Consider the following 8,091-nt stretch of genomic DNA (forward strand, 5'->3'; position numbering starts at 1 on the left):
GTTAGATTATCTTAACTCCTCCCAAAGGAATATTTATCTGCTTTATGTATATTTGTTATTTTGGAATAAAAACTTCACTATTTAATCAACATTTGGACTGTCTTTTTAATAAAATAGCACCGGTACTAGTAGTTACAGAGTTATACCATTTTACGTAAATCTACATCTGCCATTCGAACTAACTCTCTTTCTGCTAAGACCCTATTTACAAAATGAAACTTTTTAATATATTTACCACTAACTTTGTAGTATCTCCTCGGTGAGGTTACCACCAGCTTCTGAAAGGACCTTCACTTTTCTCTGATTTAATTTTCATCCGTGTCAGGGATTTAGCCTTGTTGTGTTAATTCGATGACACAGTTCTTAATCCTATTAACCTAACATTTTGAGATTAAGAGTATGGTTTAAAATTGGTAGGGTTTAGAAAGAAACACTAGAGGGCGGGCTGTACACATGACCAGGAACGATGCCCTTGAGTTACTTTATTTTACAAGAATATTTTTTAATTGAAGTATAGTTGACATACAATATTATGTTAGTTTTCAGGTACACAACAGAGTGATTTGACATTTATACACGTTATGAAATGATGATCACCACGATAAGTCTAGTTACCATCTGTCACCATACAAAGAAATTGTAATTTTATTGACTGTATTACCTATACTATAATAAATGTAAGTCCAAATAGTGCTGCAATAAACATGGGGGTGCATATACCTTTTTGAATTAGTGTTTTCACTTTCTTCAGATAAATACCTAGAAGTGGAATTGCTGGATCCTATGGCAGTTTTTTAATTTTTTGAGGAACTTCCGTCCTGTTTTCTGCAGTGGCTGCACCAATTTACATTCCCACCAACAGTGCATGAGGGTTCCTTTTTCTCCACATCCTTGCCCGCACATGTTATTTCTTGTCCTTTTGGTACCCATTCTGATGGGTGTGAGGTAGTATTTCATTGTGCTTCTGATTTGCATTTCCCTGATGATTAGTGATGTTGAGCATCTTTTCATGGGTCTGTTGACCATCTGCATGCCTTCTTTGGAAAAATATTTATTCAGGTCCTCTGCTCATTTTTTAATCAGATTGTGGGGGGGGGTTGGTGTTGAGTTTTATGAGTTCTTTGCATATTTTGGATATTAACCCTTATTGAATATATCATTTGCAAATATCTTCTCCCATTCAGTAGGTTGCCTTTTAGTTTTGTTGACAGTTCTTTTGTTGTGCAAAAGCTTTTTAGTTTGATGTGGTCTCACTTGTTTGTTTTTGCTTGTTGCCCTTTGCCTGGGGGGACAGATCCAAAAATATTGTTATGACCAATGTCCAAGAATTTACTACCCATGTTTTTTTTTTAGGAGTTTTATGGTTTTAGGTCTTTAATCCATTTTTTAAAATTTTTATATCATATTTATTGAAGTATAGTTTACATACAGCAAAATTTATCCTTTAACAAATGTAGAGGTTTATGAATCTTGGCAGATGAATATCACGTAACCACCACCATCATCAAGAAATAGAAATGCCCATCATCTTAAAAAGTTCACTCTTGTCCATGAATAGTTAATCCCTTCCTACATTCCCAGGCTCTGCCAACTACTGATTTTATTTCTGTCCCTGTAGTTTGTCTTTTCTAGAATGTCATATGAAGAAAATTATACACTATTTAGTCTTTGTGTCTGCCTTCTTTCATTTAGCATAATGCTTTTAAGACTCACCCATGTTGATGACGTATCCTAGTTTTTGTTGTTGAGTTGTTACTGAGTAATAGGATTGTACTATATTTATTCATTTATTAGTTGATGGACATTTGGGTTATATCTGGTTTGGGCCAATTATGAATAAAGATTCTATAAATAGTGGTGCGTATATCTTTGTGTGAACAATATTTTCATTTTTTTGAGTAGCACTTAGTAGTATTAGAATTCTAATTGCTTCACATCTTCACCAGTACTGGGTATTATGAATTTAAAAAGTTTTAGCCATGCCTGTAAACTTGTAGTGCTATTTCATTGAAACTTTAATTTGTATTTATCTAATGTTTAGTAGTGTGGAAAACTTTCTTTGGTGACATGTCTGTTCAAATGTTTTGTATGTTTAAAAATTGAGCTTTTTTTACTTTCACGTTTTTGGTGGCCACCTCTTTTCCCCATCCTCTGCTGAAAGTGGAACGGTTCTTCTATTGCATCTGTCCTTGGAAGGACCCTTTGGAAGTTAGTTTACTTGGTTGCCTTACAACTTCAGCTTTCTAATAAGCTCGAGAAGAGTTATCACTTTGTAGACTATTGGATTTTTCTCACTGTGAGGATAGGAGTGTTGTACTATTGTGACTTCGTATATCTAAAGTAGAAGTGGTACCCTCTCATGTAATATTTGTTTTCAATAACCAGGTTTGGTTTTTATTTTTTTATTTTATTTTATTTTTTTTCTATCCTAATTTTATTTTATTTTATTATTATATTATGTTAGTCACCATACAGTACATCCCTGGTTTTGGATGTAAAGCTCCATGATTCATTAGTTGTGTATAACACCCAGTGCACCATGCAATACGTGCCCTCCTTACTACCCATCACCAGCCTATCCCATTCCCCCACCCCCCTCCCCTCTGAAGCCCTCAGTTTGTTTCTCAGAGTCCATAGTCTCTCGTGTTTCATTCTCCCTTCTGATTACCCCCCTTTCTTTATCCCTTTCTTCCCCTACCGATCACCCTAGTTCTTATGTTCCATAGATGAGAGAAACCATATGATAATTGTCTTTCTCTGCTTGACTTATTTCACTTAGCATTATCTCCTCCAGTGCCGTCCATGTTGCAGCAAATGTTGAGAATTCGTTCTTTCTGATAGCTGAGTAATATTCCATTGTATATATGGACCACAGCTTCTTAATCCAGTCATCTGTTGAAGGGCATCTCGGCTCCTTCCATGATTTGGCTATTGTGGACAATGCAGCTATGAACATTGGGGTGCATATGGCCCTTCTCTTTACTACGTCTGTATCTTTGGGGTAAACACCCAGTAGTGCAATGGCTGGGTCATAGGGTAGTTCAATTTTTAACTTTTTAAGGGACCTCCACACTGTTTTCCAGAGTGGCTGTACCAACTTGCATTCCCACCAACAATGTAGGAGGGATCCCCTTTCTCCACATCCTCTCCAACAATTGTTGTTTCTTGCCTTGTCTATCTTTGCCATTCTAACTGGCGTAAGGTGGTATCTCAGTGTGGTTTTGATTTGAATTTCCCTGATGGCTAATGATTTTGAACATTTTTTCATGTGTCTGTTAGCCATTTGTATGTCTTCATTGGAAAAGTGTCTGTTCATATCTTCTGCCCATTTTATGATTTGTTTATTTGTTTCTCGTGTATTGAGTTTGAGAAGTTCTTTGTAGATCTTGGATACCAGTCCTTTATCTGTGGTGTCCTTTGCAAATATATTCTCCCATTCCGTGGGCTGTCTCTTAGTTTTTTTGACTGTTTCCTTGGCTGTGCAGAAGCTCTTTATCCTGATAAAGTCCCATAAGTTCATTTTATCTTTTATTTCTCTTGCCTTTGGAGATGTGTCGTGAAAAAGGTTGCTCTGGCCGATGTCATAGAAGTTGTTGCCTATGTTCTCCTCTAGAATTTTGATGGATTCCTGTCTCACATTGAGGTCTTTCATCCATTTGGAGTTTATTTTTGTGTATGGTGTAAGAAAGTGGTCATTTCATTCTTTTGCATATAGCTGTCTAGTTTTTCCAACACCATTTGTTGAAGAGATTGTTTTTTCCCCATTGCATTTTCTTGCCTCCTTTATTACAGATTATTTGATCATATACATGTGAGTTTATTTCTGGGCTCTGTATTTATTTCCAGTATGTGTCTATTTTAATGCCAGTACTACACTGTTTTGATTACTTTAGCTTCATAGTATAGTTTGAGATCACGAAGTGTGATATCTCCAGCTTTGTTCTTCTTTTTCAAGATTGCTTTGGCTATTCAGGGCCTTTGTGGTTCCATTCAGGATCATTTATGGGATTATTTGTTCTAGTTCTGTGAAAAATGCTATTGGTATTTTTGTAGGAATTGCATTGAAACTGTAGATTGCTTTGGGTAGGATAGACATTTTAACAATATTAATTCTTGCAATCCATGAGCATGGTATATCTTTCCATTTATTTGTGTTATCTTGAATTTCTTTCATCAGTGTCTTATAGTTTTCAGAGTACAGGTCTTTCACCTCCTTGGTTAAATTCCTATGTATTTGATTCTTTTTGATGCAGGTGTAAATATTTTCTTAATTTCTCTTTCTGATAGTTAATTATTAATGCATAAAAATGTAACAGATTGTTGTATATTGGTTTTGTATCCTATAACTTTACTGAATTAATTTGTTAGTTCTGATAGTTTTTGGTGGAGTCTTTAGGGTTTTCTATATATAGTAGTAGCATGTCATCTTTAAATAGTGACAGTCTTATTTCATCCTTACTAATTTGGGTGACTTTTATTTCTTTTTCTTGTCTGATTGCTGTGGCCAGGACTTCCAGCACTATGTTGAATAAAAGTGACAAAAGTGGGCATCCTTGCTTCTTCCTGATCTTAGAGGGAAAGCTTTCAGCTTTCCACCATCGAGTATGATGTTAGCTGTGGGTTCGTCATATATGGCCTTTATTATGTTATGGTATGTTCCCTCTATACGCACTTTGTCTAGAATATTCATCATAAATGGATGTTAAATTTTGTCCAATGCTTTTTCTGCATCTATTGAGATGATCATATGATTTTTATCTTTAATTGTGTTAATTTGGTATAATGTGTTGATTGATTTGCAGATATTGAACCATCCTTGCATCCTTGGAATAAATCCCCACTTGATTGTGACATGTAATCCTTTTAATGGTTTTTTTTTAATTTACTACTGAAGTTTAGTTGACATACAGTGCTATATTAGTTTCATGTGTACAACATAGTGATTTGACAAGTCTATACTCACTGCTCACCATGATAAGTGTAGTCACCATATGTCACCATACATTATTACAATAGTACTGACTATAGGGAATCTATGCTGTGCTTTTAATCTCCATGACTTATTTATTTTATAACTGAAAGTTTGTACCTCTTAATCCCATTCACCTATTCCTTCTATCTCCCCAGCCACCTCCTCTCTGGCAAGCACCAGTTTGTTCTCTGTATTTAAGAGTCTAGGTTTTTTTTGGTTGTTCATTTGTTTTTTGTTTTTGTTTTTGTTTTTAGGTTCCACGTATAAGTAAAATCATATGCATTTGTCTTTCTTTGACTTATTTCATTTAGCATAATACTCTCTAGGTCCATCCATGTTGTCACAAATCACAAGATTTAATTCTTTTTTTATGGCTGAGTAATACCTTTTAATGTATTGTGGAATTTGGTTTGCTAATATTGTGTTGAGGAATTTTGTATCTATGTTCATCAGGGATGTTGACCTGTAATTTTCTTTATCTTTCTTTCCCTTTCTTTCTTTTTCCTTCCTTCCTTTCTTCCTTTCTTCCTTTCTTTCTTCCTTCCTTCCTTCCTTCCTTCCTTTTTTCTTTTCTTTTTTTTTTTCTTTTTTAGTGTCTTTGTCTGGTTTTGATATCAGGGTAATGCTGGCTTCATGTAATGAATTTGGTAGCATTATTTCTCTTTGATTTTTTGAAATAGTTTGAGAAGGATAGGTATTAACTCTTCTTTAAGTGTTTGATTAAATGCCCCTGTGAAGACATCTGGTCCTGGACTTATGTTTTTAGGGGTTTTTTGGTGACCAATATAATTGCATTACTAGTAGTTATTCTGTTTAGATTTTCTATTTGCTTCCTGATTCAGTCTTGGAAAATTGTATGTTTCCAGGAATTTATCCTTTTCTTCTAGTTTGTCCAATTTGTTGGCATATAATTGTTTGTCATAGTTTCTTATAATCCTTTGTATTTCTGTGGTGTTGATTATAACTTCTCTTTCATTTCTGATTTTATTTATTTTGTTCTGGATGAGTCTGGCTAAGCTTTTATCAATTTTGTCTATCTTTGCAAAGAACTAGCTCTTAGTTTCATTGTTATTTTCTATTGTTTTCTGCTCTCTATTTCATTTATTAATGCTGAGGGGGCACGGATGGGTGGGGCTGGTCCTTGGTGTGGCTGGATGCAAAGCCCAGCTCTGACTATTGCAGGTACACTGGTGGGCAGGGCCGCCCCCCTCCAGGGGTGGGAGTTGCTTTGGTGGGGAAGATGTCCACTGGGCGTGGGAGGTGGAAGTGTCTTGGGAAGGGGGCACTGGTCCTGGCTGAGACTCTCTATGGGATGTGGTAAGGTGGGAGTCACTTTGGAGTGGGTGAATTGGGCAGGACAGGTCCACAGGGGGACACCTGGGTAGGGTGAGTAGTGGTAGTAAGGTAGATGGGGAGTATGAGAAATGTCACCCATCGGTGCCAGGCCAGGTAGGTAGAAGGAGAATAAGGAAAATGGGGCCTGTGAGCACTTCCATCAGCAGAGAAAGTTCTTACAACTTTCTGCTCCTTTGGCAGATGCCATAAAACAAGTTGTTAAATCTCCTTCACACGTGGCCTAGGAGCTTTTCAAAGTCCTCCCTCTGTGCTGGATCTCAGAGTGAGAGTGTTTGTGCATGGGCCCTTTGAGAGTGGGGTCTCAGTTCTCCTGGAGTTAAGCCCTGCTGATTTTCAGAATCAGATGTTAGGGAGGCTCACCTTCCCTGTGCAGGGACCCAGAGCTGGGTGCCTAATGTGAGGCTTGAACCCCTTGCTCCTCAGGGAGGACCTCCACATTGGTGACGTTTGTCCCATGTGAGGCTCACTGTACTAGGGGTGTGGGTCCTGACTAGACCATGTCTCTGTCCCTCCTACCTGTCTCAATGTGGCCTTTTCTTTTTCTGTATATCTTTAGGTGTGGAAGCGCTGCTCTACTAGCCTGCAGGTTGTTCTCAGAGGGAGTTGTTCTATATGTAGTTGAAATTTTGGTGTATCCATGGGAGGTGGTGAGTTCAGGATCTTCCTCTACACAAATGTGTTTTTGTAGGACTCATTAAAGCTTTAAACATTTTTTTTAATTTGAAATTTATGATATGTATATTCCTATATAGGCCAAACAAATTTCTTTGGCAACATAAGCCATAATATGAAGTAGAGTAAGTAAACTCTTAGATGAAAGATTTTGAAGATTATTTATATAGCTGTCTGGCATTTTTTGATGACATGCAAACACATTTTAAGTAGATAAATGATAAAATCTACCATATAAATAATGTAATAGATACTATTTCAGGCCCGCTACAATTTGATAATTGATGAACTGAGCTGAAAATTCAGTTAATGATTTGTTTCAAAACAATTTGGACAACTGTTGGTCACCATAGCCAGTTGTAGTCTGGGTCTCTCTGGCTACTGAAATCTAAAGATCAAGTAATGAATCATGGAACACTACATCAAAAACTAGGAATGTACTGTATGGTGACCAACATAATATAATAAAAAATTATTATTAAAAAATAATAATAAAAAAATAAAGATCATCATGGGTCCCTTTAAAGTTTTGAGAGATTAGCTGGTCAATACTTATTATGTGCTTAGTGCTTTCTATGTGGGTCACACCACCTGTTCTGAACTGGACCACTTATCTCTCAAGGGCCCTTAGAAGTTGGTCCTTGTGTTTGAACAAACTGCTGTTTGGAGTTTGTCTATGTGCCACTTGGATACCAAGATGGGCAATTATAGGACACACTCAAAAAAGTCCAGCCCACGCCCCATTTCAGCTGTCTTAATTCTCTGTTTTAGTTGGAAACCTCTTAGCTCTGTTGGAAAACAGATCAACTCAAAGCAAAACTTGAAATATTATTACTTTAAGTAGTCTAATGTCACTTTCGAGCAACTACAGTCCACACCTGTAAACAGATGTGTCCTATCCTGAGAGGTGATTATTTGGCCAATGGAAGAAACAGGGCTTTGGGTATTTTTCTCAGGAAGAGAAGAGCACAGTTCTGGGAATGTTAGTCATAGGAAATTATCCAGTGCTGCTCTGACCCGAGAACCCTTGCTCATTAGTTTGCTGTTGTCCAAGTTTGGGACTGTTTGAAGTCATGGCTGACATCTGCATG

The sequence above is a fragment of the Ailuropoda melanoleuca genome, chromosome 14 (genome assembly GCF_002007445.2).
Source record: "Ailuropoda melanoleuca isolate Jingjing chromosome 14, ASM200744v2, whole genome shotgun sequence".
NCBI lineage: Eukaryota > Metazoa > Chordata > Mammalia > Carnivora > Ursidae > Ailuropoda > Ailuropoda melanoleuca.